General features: G+C 32.9%; 3 long non-coding RNA genes across 3 annotated transcripts; 2 read left to right on the forward strand and 1 right to left on the reverse strand.

The window, feature by feature from the left end:
- Nucleotides 1–5,830: 5,830 nt before the first annotated feature.
- On the forward strand, nucleotides 5,831–9,184 carry LOC118683899 (uncharacterized). The gene is made up of 2 exons (XR_004979714.2): nucleotides 5,831–8,902; nucleotides 8,978–9,184. It is a non-coding gene; the product is annotated as an uncharacterized lncRNA (long non-coding RNA).
- Nucleotides 9,185–17,083: 7,899 nt separating this feature from the next.
- On the reverse strand, nucleotides 17,084–19,515 carry LOC138857497 (uncharacterized). The gene is made up of 2 exons (XR_011396619.1): nucleotides 18,298–19,515; nucleotides 17,084–18,226 (listed from the first exon to the last, which is right to left on the reverse strand). It is a non-coding gene; the product is annotated as an uncharacterized lncRNA (long non-coding RNA).
- A 1,195-nt stretch (nucleotides 19,516–20,710) lies between these two features.
- On the forward strand, nucleotides 20,711–23,257 carry LOC118683900 (uncharacterized). The gene is made up of 2 exons (XR_004979715.2): nucleotides 20,711–22,727; nucleotides 22,810–23,257. It is a non-coding gene; the product is annotated as an uncharacterized lncRNA (long non-coding RNA).
- The last annotated feature ends 2,430 nt before the right edge of the window (nucleotides 23,258–25,687 follow it).

Raw genomic sequence — 25,687 nt, forward strand, 5'->3', positions numbered from 1 at the left:
ATAATTTTGTTACCAATCCATGAATATAACGAATTATATTCATATTTCCCGCCAATTGCATGGGATTTGTTTGCAAATCTATAAGATCAGCTGTTTTAACTTGATCGTCAACTTGCTCCACGACTTGAATGGAAAAATTGATATCAAGACGCCGTTCAAGTGCTAAAAGTAAGAGTGCGGTAGTAGAAAAGTGTGAGTGTATTGTAACTTGAAAGCAATTTTTTGATAGTGAGAAATCTCAAGCCTTTTTGAGATGAAATAAAATGTTGTGATGCGGAACTTAAATAAAAAGTGCCAATTGCCTGTGCCTAAACGAAAGGAAAATCTCCGGTTAAGTTAAAAGACGTGCGTTCGCGAGTGTGGTTTTATTACAACTCCCTTCTTTATTCCGTTTCTTAGAAACCCTTAGCCTAAACTTAAGCTAACGGCTTAAACGAGTGGTAATGTAAATATGTACAAAAAAGGGGTAAGCATCATATGATTACATTTCGAACTTCCATTAATTATTGAAATAGATTAAGGTGAGTATTTCACATAGGGTTGCCAAGTAAGTACTTTTTTTTTATAACCAAAAAACTTTATAATTCAATTACAATATTTTAATAATTCATTTTATATTTTAAATTAATTTAATATTTAAGTTAGTATTCTAGAAGTCGCTTGACGCAACAGATAGTGTAAAGTACGAGTTAGCCTATTTCATATTTTCAAATTGTGTTGGCAATGCGGGCAAGAACATTCAGCTGATATTAAAGTTATTTCAAAATGTCTGACATGAAGAGAAAATTTGTTATTAGAATTATTAAAATTAAAATACCTTACAAATATATTGATTTTAGTTATTTGAAGTCAAGTATATAAAAAACTGAATACAAAAGTTTTAAATTTTAACCCAAAATCCCATCTACACAAATCTGTAATTTTAGTTCGTTTACATTTTCATCTGTCAAAGTAAGGTTTGTCGGTATTGCCAACGACTTGTTTTTGTATTGTGAACGAAAAAATAATAATCTACTAGCAATGCCTCTAGTTCAAAATAAACTAATAGCTTAACACGCCTAATAAAGCTGTGGTTAAAGCAATTGCTCTCCCACTTTTCAGGTGGCTTAAGTAGTAAGCGTGAAGGAATTAAGCTGAACGCGAATACGTGCATTTACGTTCGAATCCTGCAAATCATGAAAACTAAATTTCATTTTCCTTTCCATTTTATTAATTGGCATCTTAGCATATCTCAATTCAGTTACTTTAATCAGAGAACTTAAAACCATTTAAGTTCTCTGCTTTAATATCATATTTTACTTACAGAGATAATTAGAATATTTCAGAAAAATATGTTCATACATACATATTTTAGGTTTATTGAATGTTCCCTTATTTATGCGTATTTATAAAAATATTTATGACTATCACACATACATATGTACATACATAAATACACGTACGCTGATGCTTGCTTCTCCTTACCCCGCGCAAACAATGTTCCAAGCTCTTCCCTTTTGCTTTTTAGGGTTAAAACGAAGCCAGTTGAACGATCATAGGCACGAAGGGGTCAGGGCACATAATTATTTCAGATAATATTTTTTTGTTCGTATTTATTTTAAAACCATTTAATAAGTTTGAATTCATGTGTATTTGTATTTTTATACTCTCGCAACCTGTTGCTACAGAGTATAATAGTTTTGTTCACCTAACGGTTGTTTGTATCACCTAAAACTAATCGAGTTAGATATAGGGTTATATATATATAAATGATCAGGATGAAGAGAGGAGTTGAAATCCGGGTGACTGTCTGTCCGTCCGTCCGTCTGTCCGTCCGTCTGTCCGTCTGTCCGTCCGTCCGTGCAAGCTCTAACTTGAGTAAAAATTGAGATATCTTTATGAAACTTGGTAGACATGTTTCATGGTACCGTGAGACGGTTGGTATTGCAGATGGGCGTAATCGGACCACTGCCACGCCCACAAAACGCCATTAATCAAAAACAAATAACTTGCCATAACTAAGCTCCGCAATAAGATACAAGACTGTTATTTGGTACACAGGATCACATTAGGGAGGGGCATCTGCAGTTAAAATTTTTTTTTAAAAAGGCGTGGTCCCGCCTCTAATAGGTTTAATGTGCATATCTCCTAAACCGCTAATGCTATAATAACAAAATTCACTGGAAGCAAATGTTTTTAGCACTTCTATTGACGATGTGAAAATAGTTGAAATCGGGTGGCAACTCCGCCCACTCCCCATATAACGGTACTGTTAAAAACTACTAAAAGCGCGATAAATCAAGCACTAAACACGCCAGAGACATTAAATTTTATCTCTGAGATGGTATAAGATGACTTTATAGGAACCGCGTTCAAAATTAGACAGTGGGCGTGGCACAGCCCACTTTTAGGTGAAAACCCATATCTTGAGATCTGCTTAACCGATTTCAACCAAATTCGGTACGTAACATTCTTTTTATATTTCTATGTTATGGTGCGAAAATGGGTTAAATCGGGTTACAACCACGCCTACTTCCCATATAACACCATTTTAAATTCCATCTGATCCTTTCACTTTCCACTATGCATATCAAGCAACAATGATTATATCGGGGTAAAACTTTGCGTGAATAATACGTTTAAAGTATGCCACTTTGTGACCAAAACTTGTCTAAATCGAACCAAAACTGTTCAAGCCCCTAGGTACTAAATATGTGGACCACAGTGCCTATAGTTGACCTTCTACCGAAAATATCAGCCAATCCACAAAGAAATCTCAAACGAGTATACCATTTGACTTTGCGAGAGTATAAAATGTTCGGTTACATCCGAACTTAGCCCTTCCTTACTTGTTATTATTATATTATGAGGTATCAGTATATCTCAATACAAATTAAGCAACATAATAATAGAATACGAATCCTCTGTTGAAACGCTTTGGTCCATGCTGGCATGCCATGGAAGTAACGGCGAGTTCGCGCGGAGACGAGGCTGTTTTTTTGAATCGACAATCTCGCGACAATGTCGACTATGTTGATTTTGTTCATTTGCAGTGCTTAATTATTGAAAATTGCCTCATGTTCTTTTGAAGTACTACGCTTTTTGATTTGCCGCATTTTTATAGCGTTGTATTTAGATAAAATGGGCTAAATCGAAAATCTATGAAATTGTATGCAAAGTAAACACATAAAAAAGCACTATATGGATTGTGCTTAGAACATATAGAAATAATAAAAGATGTCAATTTTATAAAATGTTTATAACTTAATGTTCACTCTGTTTTTTATTTAAACTTCATTTTTGTCATCCTCGCGGTTTTTTTTTTGTGCCAGAAGGAGTTCCATATAAACCGAATTATGGTTGTCCAGGCGCATAGAAAAGAGCGCGACGCAGAGTTATGAACGAATGCACATTGCTTTGTAATAGACGCGCAATCCTTATGAATGAGTTTGTTTTCGTTGTAATATGAAATATGAGAAAATATGCGCAAGCTTGTTCAAATATTTTTGGTCGATTATTTTTGGCTTCCTACAAATGGCATGTTGAGGGACATAGGTATGTACATAAGTATGTATATGTAAATATATTTAGGCATGCGCTTAAAGAAAAGCCAATTTGGAGAATATTCACATACATACATACACATATTGTACATATTGGCCAATTAAAACCACAAAAAATTGATAGTTGTTTGAGTTTACACATTATACTCCTCTATTTAAATGTTATCTTTGTTGCTGTTTGTATAACACAAGTACTTATTGCAACATTAAGTATTTTGCCTAAGTTCAAATCCTATCACAGATATTTTTTATTCCTTATTTTATTTTTAGTAACCTTTTTTTTTTAAATAACATTTTAATTCAAGTTGTTATTCCTTTCATTCCTTTTTGTTATTTTAAAATTTTGTATACTGGAAAGTGAAAGAAATATATGGAATTTGAAATTGTGGTATGTGAGAAGTACGCAGGGAAGTTATGTTACCTGCTAAATTTTGTCAAATTGGTTGATCAGCTCTCGAGATATGGGTTTTCACCTAATTGTGGGCCACGCCCATAATCCAATTTTGACAACGGCGCCTTTAAAGCCTTCTTCTATCATTTTGGGTATAAAATTTTATGTCTCTGACGCATTTATTTTTAGATTTATCGCACTTTTAGATTTATCGCACTTTTAGTATTTTATAAGAAATCCCCGTTGTATGAGGAGTGGGCGGAGTTATCATCCGATTCCTGTTTTCACACTGTCGTTAGGTTTCCTAAAAAGATTTGTCCTGAGTGAATTTGAGTATTATAGATTTAGTGGTTATATACACATTACAAATTTTAAGTTTACATAATCAAATTTTAAAAATATTTGTTAATGAAATATTGCGTATGTACATACATACATATGTACAAATTTGATTTTGGGTCAATAATGTGTGGTTGTTGCAAAAGCTAATACTGATTTCTTTTGAAAACTGATAAACATTTTTCGTAGAACATAATACATTTATACTTACATATGTTTGTTGTTTAATAAATGGTTCTAATTAAACATATATGTACATGCATATGTATGTTATGATTAGCTGTTCGACTCTGACTCACATTAAACAAAAATAAAAACAAATTGTAGAAATTCCCAGAAACTGATTATATTACTCGCGAACATATTCATATGTATAAGTGCGAGTATATAATTGCAGTATTTTGCCACACAAATTACGGAACATATTGATATCATTCACTATATCAGTGATCTTTGTAAAATCAGATCAAAATACTTCCCTTAACGACCTGTGTATTTAAATTTAAAAAAACCGGCGATATCGGTTCCTCGTTACCAGATAGTGAAAATTATGAGTACATTCTCACTGGTCGGAGTACAAAGGATATAATTTATGAAATTTTAGAAGTTTTTAATACATACTACATATGTTTCGGAAAATTTGTATATTTTTTTTAATGTAGTTAACACTGCTATACCCGCGCCTCTACCCGCGGACGGTCTCACAGACCATATATTTGAAACCCAGGCGTTTATTTTTTTAGTATGAAAACCTATAAAAAAAATTATTTTTTTTCTTAAAATTAAATTTCATTCGCGTTTCTTTTTCGTCAAACCTGAGATAGAACATCAACAAATAAAATAATCTGTTCCAACTCCTAGTCAATCGAAATATCTCCGGAGACTTTTATTCGACTATTTCTTCAAACGCCAGAAAAAAGCAAAAATCGCAAAAGTGCTCTTATTTTTTTATTATCTGCCTCAGAACAGTCGCTATCTCTTGAGAAATTAGATCTTTTTAAATTCCAAGTTGGTATTGCAACAAACTGTTAAACTTTTGCATTAAGCGCTAGTAGCCAACATGTTTATTGTTGTTCGGGCAATGAGCAGCTTCTTGGGGAGAGAAGAACGTATGCAAAATTTCAGATCGATATCTCACACACTGAGACAAATAGAAGGATAAAAGGATAAATCGTCATGCTGATCTTTTATGTATATATTTTATAGGGTCTCCGGCGTTTCCTGCTGGGTGTTACAAACTTCGTGGCAAATGCCTTCAGTTACGGACAATCATCGGATTTGGGGAATATTTATAATAAATTTTGCGATAGTTCCCACTTATGGACCAGTAAGGATCTCTATTAATGGAGTCGACTTTATAAGAACTATCGCTCACGCTGGTAAAAACCTTAAGTTACTACGTTTTAAAATAAAATTTTTCCATTTCATAACGGATATTAAAAATTCTAATACTCAATTTGAAGGCAAAGCGAAAAAAGTACAAGTGTTTTAATTTTCTTTAGTGTTAGTTAGCAATTGCAGTCTTGTGGAAAATCTGTAAGATGAGTTCTTTATTTTGCTTTATTGTTTTTTTTTTTTACAACGATGCCACAGTTTGCAAATTTCACTTGCTGTGGGGAAGCAGAAGCCGCACCAAAAATAGTAGACTATCGATTAGCAGATAAACAAGCACAGACCCGTAGTTTTTTCCATCGAAAATATTTAAATAACTAAGTAAATACATTACTCAACGCAGTAGAAGATCTTTTCAAAGGTCAGAATTGTATTCTGATTGGACCAGCTGGCAGTGAGTCAAAAATGCTGCGTCACTACATCACTACATTTATCTCAGTTTTTCGTTGTAGTTTTTAGAAAGGTTTTGTGTCAAAGACGCCATTAGTCATACGAAGGTTACTAGTGCTCCAAAAGGATCTGCATGAGTATAAATTGTATAGATGCTTATCACGCGAAAATTTAAGATCTCTTAACCTCACTGCAATTCACAATATTTTCCTTTTCGATAATTCTCATCGATCCCAATTTTACCAGCTAATTTTGGTCGACCCTTGCGGACATCTGGCCGTTATCAAAGACAACTTCATCATATCGATTTTTTCCAAAGGAAACGTCTACAGGTGTTTGGCAATACTAAGGGTGCCCAAGGCCAGATACTTAATCAGCAGCCTACGTAGCGTTCGTCCATATCAATTAGGTTCGGTTAAATGGTTGGTTATAAAGAGAGGCCGCTAAGTACATATTTGACCACAAACGTTAGGAAAAACTGCACTATACTTCTGATATGCACTATATATATGCAAACACATATGTACGTTTAATACATATATGCGTCATAAAATTAGTAACTCCGATTTCTTAAGAAAATAAATTATTTGCGGTATATATAAATGGGCAATGCTTTTTGATGACAGAATAATCGGCGATTCATTTTGAAAAATTAAAAGAAAAAAATAAGAAAGGGCTAAGTTCAGGTGTAATCGAACATTTCATACGCTTGTAACTTGCAAGGCTCATTATAGGGTATATTGGGGGTAAAGAAATGAAAGCGTTTACATTGATTTTTAATATTGTTAAGGTATACATGAAAACTTATTTTCGAGCAATTTTATAAATATATAAAAATTCGCATATGTATGTATTGTATATATGTGCGTAGTAAAGTCAGCCGGACGTTTCAAAACCCGGATTAGCAGTTATATGGGGGTTAAGGCAAATTTTCACCCGATTTTATCCATTTTAGGCATAAAGATACACTGTTATTAGAAAAATAAGCTCTTCCAATTTCATTTAAATAACTCGCACATTGGCCGCTATATGTGGTATAAAGGCAATGGCAAGTTCGAAAATCTTTATATTAGGTATAGGGGAGCTAAGAGAAGTATTGGCTCGATTCCAGCCATTTTTGACGAAAGGGTATATAACTATCAAAGATTCCCGCTATTCCCGAATTCCAGAAATCTCATGCATTGACCGATATTTTTGACAAAAAATCAGTCATACGCACTGGCGTCCACGTATTCGGTATGTGTGGGCTTGAACAGTTAAGGTCCGATTTTTACTTAATTTGTCTTACCCACTCTGAAAACGGCGTTTCGAGAAAAAATGGGTATTTTTAAAAGCCGATTACACTTAAAATAAAAAATTAGTAACAGTTAAGTTTGGATATAACTGTACATTAAACATTCTCGTAAAATGTAAGACTGTACAGCTCAGAAATCGACCAAAATTTTACATCAGTATTAAGTACGCGATGTGAAAAAATTTGAAGAGTGGCCAAACGAAAAGACAAGTGAGTTAAATCAAATAGGGTGTATTAATTCAAAGACAAAAACAAGAAGCAACGTTAACTTCCGTTGCACAGAAGCTAGAAAACCCTTCATAATATATGCTTTAGTGTTGCGATTTGAACAATATGTTCGGAGATTGTAGTGTTACCTTGGACAATAACTCATGCCAAATTTAGTGAAGATACTTTGCCAAATAAATAATTTCCATGCAAGAACTTGATTTTGATGGGTCAGTTTATATAACAGCTGTATATTACAGTGCTCCGATATCGCTGGTTCCGAGAAATGAGCAGCTCTTGATGAGAAAAAGATGTGTGTAAAATTGCATATGGATATCTCAAAAACTGAGAGATTATTTCGCATAGATACGTATAGAAGGACAGACATACGGACATTGCTAAATCAACTCAGCTCGTCTCGCTGATCATACCATATACATATATACATATATATATACTTGTATACATATATATATATACTTTATAGAGTCTCCGACGTTTCCTTTTGGGTGTTACAATCATCGCAGCGAACTTAATATACTTAAGCAACCAAACCAAATTGAGATCTAAGAAAGTGGAAACTGTATATTTGTGAACATTTTTAAGTGATAACTCTAAGAACACCAGCGATCTTCAGTTATACATATAAGAGAAACAAACAGGTTCATATACATACACATAAATCTATAAATAATATGAATAATTATATATGAAGAAACAACAACATATTTATATTGCAAAGCAGAGATAAGAACTACAATATAAAAATTTCAAACAAGTAATACCCTACAGCCGTCTCGGAATAGCTGTCGAATTATTTTATAAGGAATCATAATTTTACGAACAAATTTTAAAACGTTTTTGTATAACATTTAAGTAATTCATACATTCTTGAAAAAAATACACTAGTAGAAAATAATTACCATTAAGCGGGTTTCTTGCTATTGTACGAATAGAACAGCTGAACAACTAACTGTTACATGATTCCTAAGTTAGATAATTACAAAAATCAAGCCTATAAATATATTTCTTTGGTAATGAATTTTATAAAACTTTAGCGGACTTACATATGTATATGTAGATATATATAACGAAAACTGGTATGCATGTATCGATAACACTCAGAACGTCTACTGTAGGGTAACAATACAAACGCATAAAAGCTCCGAGTTTGCAAAATATTTATTTCGACAACGACAGCCACGGTCTGCACAAGTGCTGTAATTGTTTGTGCTTATTTGAAACTCAGTTAAAAAATTTCCAAAAAAATTAAAATGAAATTAGCGATTTTATTAATATTTTGTTTAATGCAAATATTTCTAATTGGAGGCCAAATAAATGAAGAGCGTAAGTGTTATTTACAAAAAAAGAAAAAAAAACTCATTTATAACCAGTGCTGTAAAATTTTTTCCACACCACCAGTCTCACCAGAGGTTTCTGATGCTCAACAGAATATTATAATAAAAGGAATCGTAGTGAGAACAGCAACAATAGATCATCATGGTAACGAAATAATAAAGAATACTAAGAGATCATGATTTTTTCAAGTTTTTAACATAAGCGCAACAAGCGAGATGTAATAAAATAAAAATAATAAAAGTATTTGACTCTTGCAAGAGAAACAACCAAGTTATTTTCGTGTACTTATTTATATAATAAGTTGTTTCAGTCAAAAAGTTTAGTGAGCGCCGACACATAGAAAACTTAGTGAAAAATAGCATAAAATTTATTCATGAAACTTAAAAGGGCAGTGATCGTTTCAAAAGAAAAATGGTTTTTGGGATTTTCTTCAGGGAAACTACTGAATTAAATGTTTTAAAATTTTGAATATGTTCATATTTATGGTGGACTTTGTAAAAAAATTTCATTTTTCTCTCAAAAAAAAGATGATTTTTAGCAATTATATATTTTTTAATCGAAAAAATGGAGGGATTGTACAGTGAAACAAAAAAAGTAAAAAAAACATCAAAGCAATTGAATGATTTTTCTTTCGAGTCAAAACTGCAGCCAATTTGAAAAATGAAGATTTGTGAAAAACGCGTTGATGGAGCTGATTGAACTGCGCTGCTACACTTTAGAAGACTGTGACTTAAAAACTATTTGAGATATCGATTTGAAATTCCTGTATGTTGTTTTTAAAGTTATAGATTATCGAAATATGTAAAAAACAAGAAATTAACTTTCTCGAAATTTTAAACTAATGTGTATCCCTTAAAGCGCGAATAAATTTTTGTTGTTTTATGAACGTTCAAAAAGTTATACAAAATATCTATAAAATATATAAAATTTGAAAGGTTTTGTTCGGCACTTTGACCAAAATGTTAAGGCTTCGGACTCCGTCGTACATATGTATTTTCTTCAAAGCGAACGCCATCGACGCGAACTAACTAAGTAAACGTGGGAGTAAAGTAGGAATTGAAGCTCATACGCATTTCACTAAAGGCTTAGCGTCAGCGATTTCTAATGTTTTTTTGACAACTCAGACGACGATTAATGGGGAAAGAGTTGTTGAAAGTGTTATTTGACTTTTTCTAAATGACGTTGTTGGTAAGACAAAAAAATCGTAGTAGATATTTATTGGTGAAAAGTTCGACATCGTTTACAAATGGTAAATATAATTCAATAAAAAATGCACATTTTTTCAAAAAAGTCAGAAACATAATATTTTTATTACTCTACTAGATCATACTAAATTATTGAAGGTTTGTTAGGTGGAAATATCAGAGAATGTTAATAAATATTCAAATTATTAAAATAAATATTTATTAACATTCTCTGCTCTATTCATTAACATTCTCTGCATTAACATTCCCTGATTTGGGTCTTTGCTTTTTCTTTCGTGTGCCATCTAGCGGGGAAGTTTCATGTTGTCTAAATGAAATGAGTTGTTGTTAACTCACATGTAGGTGTCGCTATTCATTGAAAACACTAATAGCTAAAATGTGAAGAAGTAAACAAATATTAAAATTTAAGCACGGATTGGGAAAGATGTTCTGAGTTAGAAATTACTTCTTCAAGGGGCAAGGGTTTTTAAAACTTTCAAATCACCAATTTTTTTCTTAAATGAAATTTGGCATAAAAACATATTTACCTCAACCAGAGAATGTCAATGAATAGAGAAGGAGCAAATGTTAAATGAAATCTTTTTGAGTACTAATTTGTAGTTCCAGATGAGGGAACATCGAAAAATATAACTTCGAAAAAGAAAAATACACCACACATATGCGAAATGCTATAAATAGACACAATGAATATTCCTATATGAAAAATCGTTGCGCATACTTATTTAGATTTATGTTTTCAATTTCTATGATATGACAAATTTATAATTATGAAAAGCCTTCTGAATTAAAAATCTGTATTATCGGTAAAAACCCCAGAATTCATAATAAAATAAACATTTAATAGGCTAGTTTTCCAACTTATGTATGTGCGTTGCGTGAGCAATTGCTTATTGAGCAAAGGATAACAATAAAATGGTGGCTAAGCGGCCGCGTCTCCACTTTTGTGGTGGCTGAAGTCGTAAGCGGAAAGGGGTTAAGCACAATCCGAATACGAGCCTATACGTTCGAATCCTAAAACTCATGTAAATTAAATATTATTTAATTTTTTTATTTTATTAATTGGAATTAATTAGCATATCTCAATTCAATTACTTAAATAGCATATTTTACTTCCTAATATAATTAAAATCTATCAGAAAAATATGTTCATATGTTTAGGTTTATTGAATATTTCCTTATTATGCGTATTTACACAAATGTGATAATCACACATACATTGTTAAATACACTTACGCTGATGCTTGCTTCTTCTTGCCCCGCACAAGCAATGACTTTTGTCTACACTTTTTGCTTTTTTGCGAAAAGCAAGCTGAACGATCGCCGGCAAGGAGGGGTCAAGGGCGCACTGCCACATAATTAGTCATGAATTTATTTGTATTTATATTTTTACATATCTATATCTATTAATTATATTAAGTCAATAAGTCACAATGCATTAGTATTTTTCAATACAAATTAAGCAAGATATTAATATATTATGAGCCCTCACTTGACACGCCTCTGTGCATGGTGGCAAGCCAACGAAATAACCATATAACGGTACTGTTAAAAAATACTAAAAGCGCGATAAACCAAACACTAAACACGCCAGAGACATTAAATTTTATCTCTGGGATGGTATGAGATGACTTTATAGGAACCGCGTTCAAAATTAGTCAGTGGGCGTGGCACCGCCCACTTTTAGGTGAAAACCCATATCTTGGGATCTGCTTAATTGATTTCAACCAAATTCGATGCGTAACGTTCTTTTCGTATTTCTATGTTATAGTGCGAAATCGGACTATAACCACGCCTATTTTCCATATAACAACATTTTCAATTCCATCTGATTCTTTCACTTTCCACTTTGCATATAAAGCATAGTTGATAGATTGAAATTAAATTGTGTGAAAAAAGTGTTTTTCAACGTAATGGAAGCGAATTTTTTTACAAAATAGGTAAGCGCTAGAATAAAAGCATATTTACCTAAAATTTATAGCTAAATCTGGAATAAATACCTTATATATAAAATAATTGTTTTTATTGCAAATGGTCAACTCTGCTGATCGGTGTTATTATTCACTTATATTTTATTGTAAACTTTCAAGACTACACACTTGAAAAAAATTGGCCCTAAGCTCCAACCGGAGTTAAGGGAAATACTATATACATATGCATATATATAAAGATAACGGTAACAAAAGAAAGTATCGAAATGTGATTTTGACAGACCGGTGAGGCTATTATTGAAATAACTCTTAAAAAACCATACACCTTTTCCTTCCAACAATTGTGCATGTTTTCCATACCCTTGATGTATATAAAATTACCCATAAAACTTACGGATATTACAATATATGATTTTATCTAAAACGAATACCAAGTAGTAATTTTAAAATGTATGCCATTTCTAGTCTCATCACTGAATCTTTTTGAGTACTAATTTGTAATTTGGAAAAGACTATAAATAGACACAACGAAAGTTTATAATTATGAAAAGCATTTGCATTAAACAGGAAGAGTACTGGTAATAACACCTCAGAGTTTATAATAAAATAAGCATTTAGTAAACATTTGTTTCAACTTATGTACCGATTTAAATCTTTAAAAGTTTTGCATGAAATTATTAATATAATGGAGATATGGAAAGATAGGAAAGAGATGAGTTGAGAAAGCAATGTCGTTGTACAAAAATAACTATAGATTATATTTAAAATCCAGATTTTTGCTTTTATCAACTTTACTTGTTCTGCACTATAATTACATAGCTATTCGAGATACACAGACATTTTAATTTCTGCAAAAATTTATTGTTTTACTTATAATTTTGTTACCAATCCATGAATATAACGAATTATATGCATATTTCCCGCCAACTGCATGGGATTTGTTTGCAAATCTATAAGATCAGCTGTTTTAACTTGATCGTCAACTTGCTCCACGACTTGAATGGAAAAATTGATATCAAGACGCCGTTCAAGTGCTAAAAGTAAGAGTGCGGTAGTAGAAAAGTGTGAGTGTATTGTAACTTGAAAGCAATTTTTTGATAGTGAGAAATCTCAAGCCTTTTTGAGATGAAATAAAATGTTGGGATGCGCAACTTAAATAAAAAGTGCCAATTGCCTGTGCCTAAACGAAAGGAAAATCTCCGGTTAAGTTAAAAGACGTGCGTTCGCGAGTGTGGTTTTATTACAACTCCCTTCTTTATTCCGTTTCTTAGAAACGCTTAGCCTAAACTTAAGCTAACGGCTTAAACTAGTGGTAATGTAAATATGTACAAAAAAGGGGTAAGCATCATATGATTACATTTCGAACTTCCATTAATTATTGAAATAGATTAAGGTGAGTATTTCACATAGGGTTGCCAAGTAAGTACTTTTTCTTTATAACAAAAAACTTTATAATTCAATTACAATATTTTAATAATTCATTTTATATTTTAAATTAATTTAATATTTAAGTTAGTATTCTAGAAGTCGCTTGACGCAACAGATAGTGTAAAGTACGAGTTAGCCTATTTCATATTTTCAAATTGTGTTGGCAATGCGGGCAAGAACATTCAGCTGATATTAAAGTTATTTCAAAATGTCTGACATGAAGAGAAAATTTGTTATTAGAATTATTAAAATTAAAATACCTTACAAATATATTGATTTTAATTATTTGAGGTCAAGTATATAAAAACTGAATACAAAAGTTTTAAATTTTAACCCAAAATCCCATCTACACAAATCTGTAATTTTAGTTCGTTTACATTTTCATCTGTCAAAGTAAGGTTTGTCGGTATTGCCAACGACTTGTTTTTTTTTTTGTTGCAAAACCCCAACTATTTTGAACGAAAAAATAATAATTAACTAGCAATGCCTCTAGTTCAAAATAAACTAATAGCTTAACACGCCTATTAAAGCTGTGGTTAAAGCAATAGCTCTCCCACTTTTCAGGTGGCTTACGTAGTAAGCTTGAAGGAATTAAGCTGAACGCGAATACGTGCATTTACGTTCGAATTCTGCAAATCATGAAAACTAAATTTCATTTTCCTTTCCATTCTATTAATTGGCATCTAAGCATATCTCAATTCAGTTACTTTAATCAGAGAACGTAATTGAATAGAGAAGGAGCAAATGTTAGCAGTACTAAAATGTTAATTACGATGGAGGAACATCGAAAACGCGCAAATTGGAAAATAAAATTTCACCACAACTATCAGGGTACGAAACGAACTACACCACTCTATAAGCAAAATGTATATACATACATATGCACAGATGTTCATTGGTATGCGCATAAACAAAAATTGAAATAATAAAAACGAAAGTAATTGACCTCCGACAAGAAAATATAAATAATGAGGGAAATAATACTAAAATAGAATTCAAATATCATTTAATAAAAAAGAGTTATAAAAATAAAAAATAGTATAATATATAAAAATATGATAGGATTTGAACTTAGGCAAAATATTTCACGTTGCAATAAACAAGTCTGCTATACAAGCAGCACCACAGACAATATTCATGCTTCTTTGACTAATCTGTGAACTCAAACAGCTATTGTTGTTTACTTGCTTCAATGTTCATATGCCTATATGTGAATATTCTTGAAATTGCCTTCCTTCATTCGCATGTCCAAATATATTTGCATATATGTACACATATGTACATATGTATGTCCCTCAATATGTCTTTCGCAAAAAATCAAACACTCGCGCAAGTGACAAAAAAAACGTAGACGCACCATCATCGGCTAATAATATTCAAGCGAACTCGCGGCTTATTTTCTAAGTATTTCATATTACAACGACAACAAATTCATTCCTAAGGAACGTGCGTCTGCTTCAAAGCAAAGTGCGCTCGTTCATAACTCTGCGCCGCGCTATATTTTCTGTGCGCCTGGTAAACCACATTTGGTTTTCATATAGAATTCCTATCGCAAATGCGCGAAATTGAATTTGAATGTCTTCAGTAAAATTGAAAAAATTTTACAATTTGTATCACTGAAAATCCTACCATCCCCCTCGCGTTTGTATGTTGCCCACAAGCTGCTTCCTCACAACATTTGCTAAAAATCAGAAATTGAAAAATTTGTCTGATGTTCCCTTCAAAAAGGAGAATTGGCAACATGACCTCTGAGCGAGTTTAAATAATATTTATATTTATGCATATTATGCACTATTTATGGCATTAAATTACAAAATTTATATTAAATTGCCATTCATATGAAATCATTAACTACTTCTATATATTCTAAGCACAGTCCATATAGTACTTTTATATGTTTACTTATTATCATTATTTCATAGTTTGTGGATTAGGCAATTTTATTCAAATACGACGCTATGAAAATGCAGCCCAATCGGTAATCGCAATATTTCAAAAGAGCATAAGTCAATTTTCAACAGCAAAGCCCTGCAAAAAGGACAAACGAGACAACATAGCCGATCGACATTGTCGTAAAATTGTTGATTGAAACAAATTTTGTCAACTCCGCCACGATGCGCAAAATTCGGCGTCAATATGTATGCGAGCTCATATGTATATATGTATGTTTGTCGACAAAATCGTCATTTGGTTACTTTCAACAACACAATGTCTGCGCGAACTCGCCGTTATTTCGTTGGCTTGCCACTATACACAGAGGCGTTCTAACTGAAGACTCTTAGTATATTATTATGTTGCTTATTTTGTATTGAAAAATACTGATGCATTTATGAATTATTTTCGTAATATAATATATATTATATATATATATATAAATACACATATATTCATACCTATAATCGTTTTTAAACTAAATTCGATAAATAAAATATATATCTCAAATAATTATGTGGCAGTGCGCCCCGATCCCTCCTTGCCTGCGATCGTTCAACTCGCAAAAAGCAAAAAGTGTGGACAAAAGTCATTGCTTGTGCGGGGCAAGAAGAAGCAAGCATCAGCGTACGTGTATTCATGAATGTATGTGTGATTATCACATTTGTGTAAATACGCATAAATAAAGGAATATGCAATAAACCCAAACATATGAACATATTTTCCTGAAATATTTTAATTATCTCAGGAAGTTAAATATGCTATTAAAGTAATTGAATTATGATATGCTTAGATTCCAATTAATAAAATAAAAAATTAAATTAAATTTCAGTTTCATGAGTTTTAGGATTCGAACGTATAGGTTCGTATTCGGATTGTGCTTAGCCCCTTCCCGCTTACGAGCTCAGCCACCACAAAAGTGGAAATATGACCGCTTAGCCACCGTTTTATTGTTATCCTTTGTTTAATAAGCAATTGCTCACATAACGCACATACATAAGTTTGAAAAATAGCCTACTAAATTTTTATTTTATTATGAAATCTGGGGTTTTTACCGGTAATACAGATTTTTAATTCAGAAGGCCTTTCATAATTATAAATTTGTCATATCATAGAAATTGAAAACATAAATCTAAATAGGTATGCGCAACGTTTTTTCATATAGGAATATTCGTTGTGTCTATTTATAGCATTTCGCATATTGTGTGGTGTATTTTTCTTTTTCGAAGTTATATTTTTCGATGTTCCTTCATGTGGAATTACAAATTAGTACTCAAAAAGTTTTCATTTAACATTTGCTCCTTCTCTACTCATCAACATTCTCTGCTTTAATATCATATTTTATTTACAGAGATAATTAGAATATTTCAGAAAAATATGTTCATACATACATATTTTAGGTTTATTGAATGTTCCCTTATTTATGCGTATTTATAAAAATATTTATGACTATCACACATACATATGTACATACATAAATACACGTACGCTGATGCTTGCTTCTCCTTACCCCGCGCAAACAATGTTCCAAGCTCTCACTTTTGCTTTTTAGGGTTAAAACGAAGCCAGTTGAACGATCATAGGCACGAAGGGGTCAGGGCACATAATTATTTCAGATAATATTTTTTTGTTCGTATTTATTTTAAAACCATTTAATAAGTTTGAATTCATGTGTATTTGTATTTTTATTATCATATTATGATTTATTATTATATCTCAATACAAATTAAGCAACATAATAATAGAATACGAATCCTCTGTTGAAACGCTTTGGTCCATGCTGGCATGCCATGGAAGTAACGGCAGAGAATGTTGATGATTCATCAACATTCTCTGGTAACGGCGAGTTCGCGCGGAGACGAGGCTGTTTTTTTGAATCGACAATCTCGCGACAATGTCGACTATGTTGATTTTGTTCATTTGCAGTGCTTAATTATTGAAAATTGCCTTATGTTCTTTTGAAGTACTACGCTTTTTGATTTGCCGCATTTTTATAGCGTTGTATTTAGATAAAATGGGCTAAATCGAAAATCTATGAAATTGTATGCAAAGTAAACACATAAAAAAGCACTATATGGATTGTGCTTAGAACATATAGAAATAATAAAAGATGTCAATTTTATAAAATGTTTATAACTTAATGTTCACTCTGTTTTTTAATTAAACTTCATTTTTGTCATCCTCGCGGTTTTTTTTTTGTGCCAGAAGGAGTTCCATATAAACCGAATTATGGTTGTCCAGGCGCACAGAAAAGAGCGCGACGCAGAGTTATGAACGAATGCACATTGCTTTGTAGTAGACGCGCAATCCTTATGAATGAGTTTGTTTTCGTTGTAATATGAAATATGAGAAAATATGCGCAAGCTTGTTCAAATATTTTTGGTCGATGGCGCGTCTGCGCTGTTTTTGTTGCTTGCGCGAATTTTTGGCTTCCTACAAATGGCATGTTGAGGGACATAGGTATGTACATAAGTATGTATATGTAAATATATTTAGGCATGCGCTTAAAGAAAAGCCAATTTGGAGAATATTCACATACATACATACACATATTGTACATATTGGCCAATTAAAACCACAAAAAATTGATAGTTGTTTGAGTTTACACATTATACTCCTCTATTTAAATGTTATCTTTGTTGCTGTTTGTATAACACAATTACTTATTGCAACATCAAGTATTTTGCCTAAGTTCAAATCCTATCACAGATATTTTTTATTCCTTATTTTATTTTTAGTAACCTTTTTTTTTTAAATAACATTTTAATTCAAGTTGTTATTCCTTTCAATTCCTTTTTGTTATTTTAAAATTTTGTATACTGGAAAGTGAAAGAAATATATGGAATTGAAAATTGTGGTATGTGAGAAGTACGCAGGGAAGTAATGTTACCTGCCGAATTTTGTCAAATTGGTTGATCAGCTCTCGAGATATGGGTTTTCACCTAATTGTGGGCCACGCCCATAATCCAATTTTGACAACGGCGCCTTTAAAGGCTTCTTCTATCATTTTGGGTATAAAATTTTATGTCTCTGACGCATTTATTTTTAGATTTATCGCACTTTTAGATTTATCGCACTTTTAGTATTTTATAAGAAATCCCCGTTGTATGAGGAGTGGGCGGAGTTATCATCCGATTCCTGTTTTCACACTGTCGTTAGGTTTCCTAAAAAGATTTGTACTGAGTGAATTTGAGTATTATAGATTTAGTGGTTATATACACATTACAAATTTTAAGTTTACATAATCAAATTTTAAAAATATTTGTTAATGAAATATTGCGTATGTTTTTTTTTTTTTTTTTTTTTTTTTTTTAAGTAGGGGGAAGAATCGAAAGCCGAAGTGCGGAACTTTAATCCGCTACACCTAACCTACTCCCACCGTATATCCCTCCCACGGAACCACCTGATTAAGTATTACTTCGTGGGGGTGATAAGACATTTAAGTCTCCTCTATTGTACGGACTGAAGAACGCCTAATCTGTTCTATATGTCTCAGTTTTGTCATGATTGAGGCTGCCGCTTCGCTGACAGCGTTCCAGTTCTCAGTGGACTGACACATGAGTGTCGTCAAATTTTCCACCGTAAAACTACCACCAAGTATAGTTTTTAGTTTTTCTCTTATGCTTACAAAGCGAGGGCAGTAAAATAATACATGTTCAGAGTCCTCTAAGCACTCTGTACACGTCGGACAGTTCGGACTAGTGTCGCGATGGAATCTGTACAGGTAGCTTCTAAAGCACTCATGACCACTTAGTATTTGGGTAAGGTGGAAATCCGGGTCCCCATGTCGTCTGTCTATCCACGGACGGATGTCCGGTATGAGTCTGTGTGTCCACCGTCCTTTGGGTGAGGTTTGCCACCGTTGCTGCCACATTGTCATGCTTTTGTTTCTCTCTTCTTTTTTGGATTCTTTAGTTGTCTCTGCTGACAACTTGTATAGTCGCGCGAGTTCTTCACCCTGGATGTCAATGGGCATCATACTGGCTATTACTTCAGCAGCCTCGCTAGATATTGTTCGGAAAGCACTGATTATTCTTAGTGCCGACAGCCGGTGCACTGTGTTTAATTGTTTGGCATATGCAGTAATGTTAAGCGCCTGGATCCATATTGGGACCGCATGTAACATAACCTATCTTATTACCTTTGCGAGTAAAATTCAACGGCTGGAACGCACGCAGCCCTTATTTGCCATCGTTCTTGATAAGGCGTTGAGAATTTTATATGCTTTACCCGAGGTGTATTCTAGGTGCTCCTTAAATTTAAGCCTTGAGTCTATTATTACTCCCAGGTACTTTAGTTGTGGCTGTGATTGTATCTCACACTCCCCTATGGTGAGAGATATCCTTTCCTCCACTTTCCTCGTACTTATTAGAAGAACTTCTGTCTTGTGCTCAGCCAGTACTAGGCTCCTTGAGGGGAACCATTGCCGCAGACTGTTTACACATTCATTGCATTTGCTCCGGAGGTCATCTAGGTGTTTAGCCACTGCTACCACAATAAGGTCATCCGCGTATGCGATTAATTTCACGGCTTCTGGTTGCTTTATACTTAGCACCCCATCATACATCACGTTCCATAGAATGGGTCCTAAAACCGAGCCTTGCGGTACCCCACTCGAAATAGAGTAGCTCTTGGTGCCTTCATCGGTGTCGATTATTAGTCGTCTGTTTTCAAAATAACTTATAATAATGTTTATGAGATATTGAGGAGCGTGTATTTCATATAGAGCCTCGATTATGTTTGCCCATTTTGCCGAGTTGAAGGCATTCTTCACATCCAGGGTGATCAGCGCGCAATATTTTTTAGTCCCGCCTCTCCACCTTTTTCCACTTACTGCGCATTTCGCAGTGTCAACGACATTGTTTAGTGCGTCAATAGTGGACCTCTTTTTCATAAAGCCGTATTGTCTTTCTGGATTGCTAACTCCAAGCGGTTTCTTACTATGCTTTCGTACACTTTGCCAATCGTGTCAAGCATGCACAGAGGTCGATATGATGAGGCTTCCTCCGGAGGCTGATTTGGTTTGGGAAGTAGAACCAATCGCTGTACTTTCCATGGGTCGGGGAATATACCTTCCTTTAAGCACGCATTGTACATTTTTGCGAATATATGTGGTTTTAAATTGCGTATGTACATACATACATATGTACAAATTTGATTTTGGGTCAATAATGTTTGGTTGTTGCAAAAGCTAATACTGATTTCTTTTGAAAACTGATAAACATTTTTCGTAGAACATAATACATTTATACTTACATATGTTTGTTGTTTAATAAATGGTTCTAATTAAACATATATGTACATACATATGTATGTTATGATTAGCTGTTCGACTCTGACTCACATTAAACAAAAATAAAAACAAATTATAGAAATTCCCAGAAACTGATTATATTACTTGCGAACATATTCATATGTATAAGTGCGAGTATATAATTGCGGGGTTTTGCCACACAAATTACGGAACATATTGATATCATTCACTATATCAGTGATCTTTGTAAAATCAGATCAAAATACTTCCCTTAACGACCTGTGTATTTAAATTTAAAAAAACCGGCGATATCGGTTCCTCGTTACCAGATAGTGAAAATTATGAGTACATTCTCACTGGTCGGAGTACAAAGGATATAATTTATGAAATTTTAGAAGTTTTTAATACATACTACATATGTTTCGGAAAATTTGTATATTTTTTTTAATGTAGTTAACACTGCTATACCCGCGCCAATTTTCGTAACACCTCTACCCGCGGACGGTCTCACAGACCATATATTTGAAACCCAGGCGTTTATTTTTTTAGTATGAAAACCTATAAAAAAAATTATTTTTTTTCTTAAAATTAAATTTCATTCGCGTTTCTTTTTCGTCAAACCTGAGATGGGACATCAACATAAAAAAAATCTATTCCAACTCCTAGTCGTAGTCAATCGAAATATCTCCGGATACTTTTATTCGACTATTTCTTCAAACGCCAGAAAAAAGCAAAAATCGCAAAAGTGCTCTTATTTTTTTATTATCTGCCTCAGAACAGTCGCTATCTCTTGAGAAATTAGATCTTTTTAAATTCCAAGTTGGTATTGCAACAAACTGTTAAACTTTTGCATTAAGCGCTAGTAGCCAACATGTTTATTGTTGTTCGGGCAATGAGCAGCTTCTTGGGGAGAGAAGAACGTATGCAAAATTTCAGATCGATATCTCACACACTGAGACAAATAGAAGGATAAAAGGATAAATCGTCATGCTGATCTTTTATGTATATATTTATAGGGTCTCCGGCGTTTCCTTCTGGGTGTTACAAACTTCGTGGCAAATGCCTTCAGTTACGGACAATCATCGGATTTGGGGAATATTTATAATAAATTTTGCATTTACATAACTCAACGCAGTAGAAGATCTTTTCAAAGGTCAGAATTGTATTCTGATTGGACCAGCCGGCAGTGAGTCAAAAATGCCGCGTCACTACATCACTACATTTATCTCAGTTTTTCGTTGTGGTTTTTAGAAAGGTTTTGCGTCAAAAGACGCCATTAGTCATACGAAGGTTGCTATTTGATATTTTTGGCTGTGGAAGAATACACAATAGTGCTCCAAAAGGATCTGCATGAGTATAAATTTTATAGATGCTTATCACGCGAAAATTTAAGATCTTTTAACCTCACTGCAGTTCACAATATTTTCTTTTTCGATAATTCTCATCGATCCCAATTTTACCAGCTAATTTTGGTCGACCCTTGCGGACATCTGGCCGTTATCAAAGACAACTTCATCATATCGATTTTTTCCAAAGGAAACGTCTACAGGTGTTTGGCAATACTAAGGGTGCCCAAGGCCAGATACTTAATCAGCAGCCTACGTAACGTTCGTCCATATCAATTAGGTTCGGTTAAATGGTTGGTTATAAAGAGAGGCCGCTAAGTACATATTTGACCACAAACGTTAGGAAAAACTGCACTATACTTCTGATATGCACTATATATATGCAAACACATATGTACGTTTAATACATATATATATGCGTCATAAAATTAGTAACGCCGATTTCTTCAGAAAATAAATTATTGGCGGTATATATAAATGGGCAATGCTTTTTGATGACAGAACTTACTTCAACCAAGACATCCCACATTAACGCAACAGAATTAGAAAATTATAAAATTTCAAACAGCAACATGAATTTTCGCTTAATATTTGTGCTTAATCTGTTGCAAATTTGTATGAGCCAAAATCCTTATAGTTGGTTTAACAATTATGACTACCCAAGAGCAAGTGAGGAGTCAATGCAATATGTGCCTGAATCAGTAAATACTTGGAATGAAGGTAAATATGATGGGTTGAAATAATTTGAATTTTAATAAATAATATAATAAAATTGTTTCATATTGACTGGGTCATGCAACAGCCAGTAACGAAGGTAATGAAATTTACCATAAAGCTTTTCTCCCTGGGATACCTGTAAGGCGATATAACATGAGAGAATGTTAGTAAATGTAAATGTGAAAACTCATGTAAAAACTACAAAAAGTACTCAAAGCAGAGAATGTTGATGAGTAGAGAAGGAGCAAATGTTAAATGAAAACTTTTTGAGTACTAATTTGTAATTCCACAAGAGGGAACATCGAAAAGTATAACTTCGAAAAAGAAAAATACACCACACAATATGCGAAATGCTATAAATAGACACAACGAATATTCCTATATGAAAAATCGTTGCGCATACCTATTTAGATTTATGTTTTCAATTTCTATGATATGACAAATTTATAATTATGAAAAACCTTTTGAATTAAAAATCTGTATTACCGGTAAAAACCCCAGAATTCATAATAAAATAAACATTTAATAGGCTAGTTTTCCAACTTATGTATGTGCGTTGCGTGAGCAATTGCTTATTGAGCAAAGGATAACAATAAAACGGTGGCTAAGCGGCCGCGTCTCCACTTTTGTGGTGGCTGAGGTCGTAAGCGGGAAGGGGTTAAGCACAATCCGAATACGAGCCTATACGTTCGAATCCTAAAACTCATATAAATTAAATATTATTTAATTTTTTTATTTTATTAATTGGAATTAATTAGCATATCTCAATTCAATTACTTAAATAGCATATTTTACTTACAGAGATAATTAGAATATTTCAGAAAAATATGTTCATACATACATATTTTAGGTTTATTGAATGTTCCCTTATTTATGCGTATTTATAAAAATATTTATGACTATCACACATACATATGTACATACATAAATACACGTACGCTGATGCTTGCTTCTCCTTACCCCGCGCAAACAATGTTCCAAGCTCTCACTTTTGCTTTTTAGGGTTAAAACGAAGCCAGTTGAACGATCATAGGCACTTCTCCTTCTTAGCAATTAACATTTTAGTACTGCTAACATTTGCTCCTTCTCTACTCATCAACATTCTCTGCTGAGAGACCATGGTTATATCGAGTTTTTAACATATGAGCAACAAGCGAGATGTAATAAAATAAAAAAATAATAAAAGTATCTGACTCTTGCGAGAAACAACCAAGTTATTTTCGTGTACTTATTTATATAATAAGTTGTTTCAGTCAAAAAGTTTAGTGAGCGCCGACACATAGAAAACTTAGTGAAAAATAGCATAAAATTTATTCATGAAACTTAAAAGGGCAGTGATCGTTTCAAAAGAAAAATGGTTTTTGGGATTTTCTTCAGGGAAACTACTGAATTAAATGTTTTAAAATTTTGAATATGTTCATATTTATGATGGACTTTGTAAAAAAAATTAATTTTTCTGTCAAAAAAAAGATGATTTTTAGCAATTATACATTTTTTAATCGAAAAAATGGAGGGATTGTACTGTGAAACATGCACAAAAAAAGTAAAAAAAACATCAAAGCAATTGAATGATTTTTCTTTCGAGTTAAAACTGCAGCCAATTTGAAAAATGAAGATTTGTGAAAAACGCGTTCAAAAAAAAAAAAATTGATGGAGCTGATTGAACTGCGCTGCTACACTTTAGAAGACTGTGACTTAAAAACTATTTGAGATATCGATTTAAAATTTCTGTATGTTGTTTTTAAAGTTATAGATTAATGTGTATCCCTTAAAGCGCGAATAAATTTTTGTTGTTTTATGAACGTTCAAAAAGTTATACAAAATATCTATAAAATATATAAAATTTGAAAGGTTTTGTTCGGCACTTCGACCAAAATGGTAAGGCTTCGGACTCCGTCGTACATATGTATTTTCTTCAAAGCGAACGCCATCGACGCGAACTAACTAAGTAAACGTGGGAGTAAAGTAGGAATTGAAGCTCATACGCATTTCACTAAAGGCTTATCGTCAGCGATTTCTAATGTTTTTTTGACAACTCAGACGACGATTAATGGGGAAAGAGTTGTTGAAAGTGTTATTTGCCTTTTTCTAAATGACGTTGTTGGTTATGATGCCCAGGTTAGTATAGGTTGTGTAAGACAAAAAAATCGTAGTAGATATTTATTGGTGAAAAGTTCGACATCGTTTACAAATGGTAAATATAATTCAATAAAAACTGCACATTTTTTCGAAAAAGTCAGAAACATAATATTTTTATTACTCTACTAGATCATACTAAATTATTCCAGGTTTGTTAGGTGGAAATATCAGAGAATGTTATTAAATATTTATTGAAATCAAATTATTAAAATAAATATTTATTAACATTCTCTGCATTAACATTCCCTTATTTGGGTCTTTGCTTTTTCTTTCGTGTGCCATCTAGCGGGAAAGTTTCGTGTTGTCTAAATGAAATGAGTTGTTGTTAACTCACATGTAGGTGTCGCTATTCATTGAAAACACTATTGGCTAAAATGTGAAGAAGTAAACAAATATTAAAATTTAAGCACGGATTGGGATAGATGTTAGAAAATTACTTTTTCAAGGGGCAAGGGTTTTTAAAACTTTACAAATTAACAATTTTTTTCTTAAATGAAATTTGGCATAAAAAGCATATTTACCTCAACTTATCAAAGGTTGAAAATTCCAAAAATCAAAGAGTCGTCTATATCAACCGAGAAACAGTTAAGCAATGAGTATTTGATGGGAGGGAATACCCACAAAATTAAATAGCTGACAAGTTGATTTCCTGTCAACCCAATAAAAGCTTCCAAGTTTTGTGTGCAAAAGTAGAGTGACCCCAAAACTTGAAGAGTGCAAAAGTAAATTTGGTTAAACGAATAAATAATTACAAAATTATAGAAAGAAAATTTATAATGCGCTTGCATACCTTATATGTACCCATTATGTTGTAATTATGAGAG

This window comes from Bactrocera oleae, chromosome 5 (genome assembly GCF_042242935.1).
Source record: "Bactrocera oleae isolate idBacOlea1 chromosome 5, idBacOlea1, whole genome shotgun sequence".
Classification (NCBI taxonomy): Eukaryota; Metazoa; Arthropoda; class Insecta; order Diptera; family Tephritidae; genus Bactrocera; species Bactrocera oleae.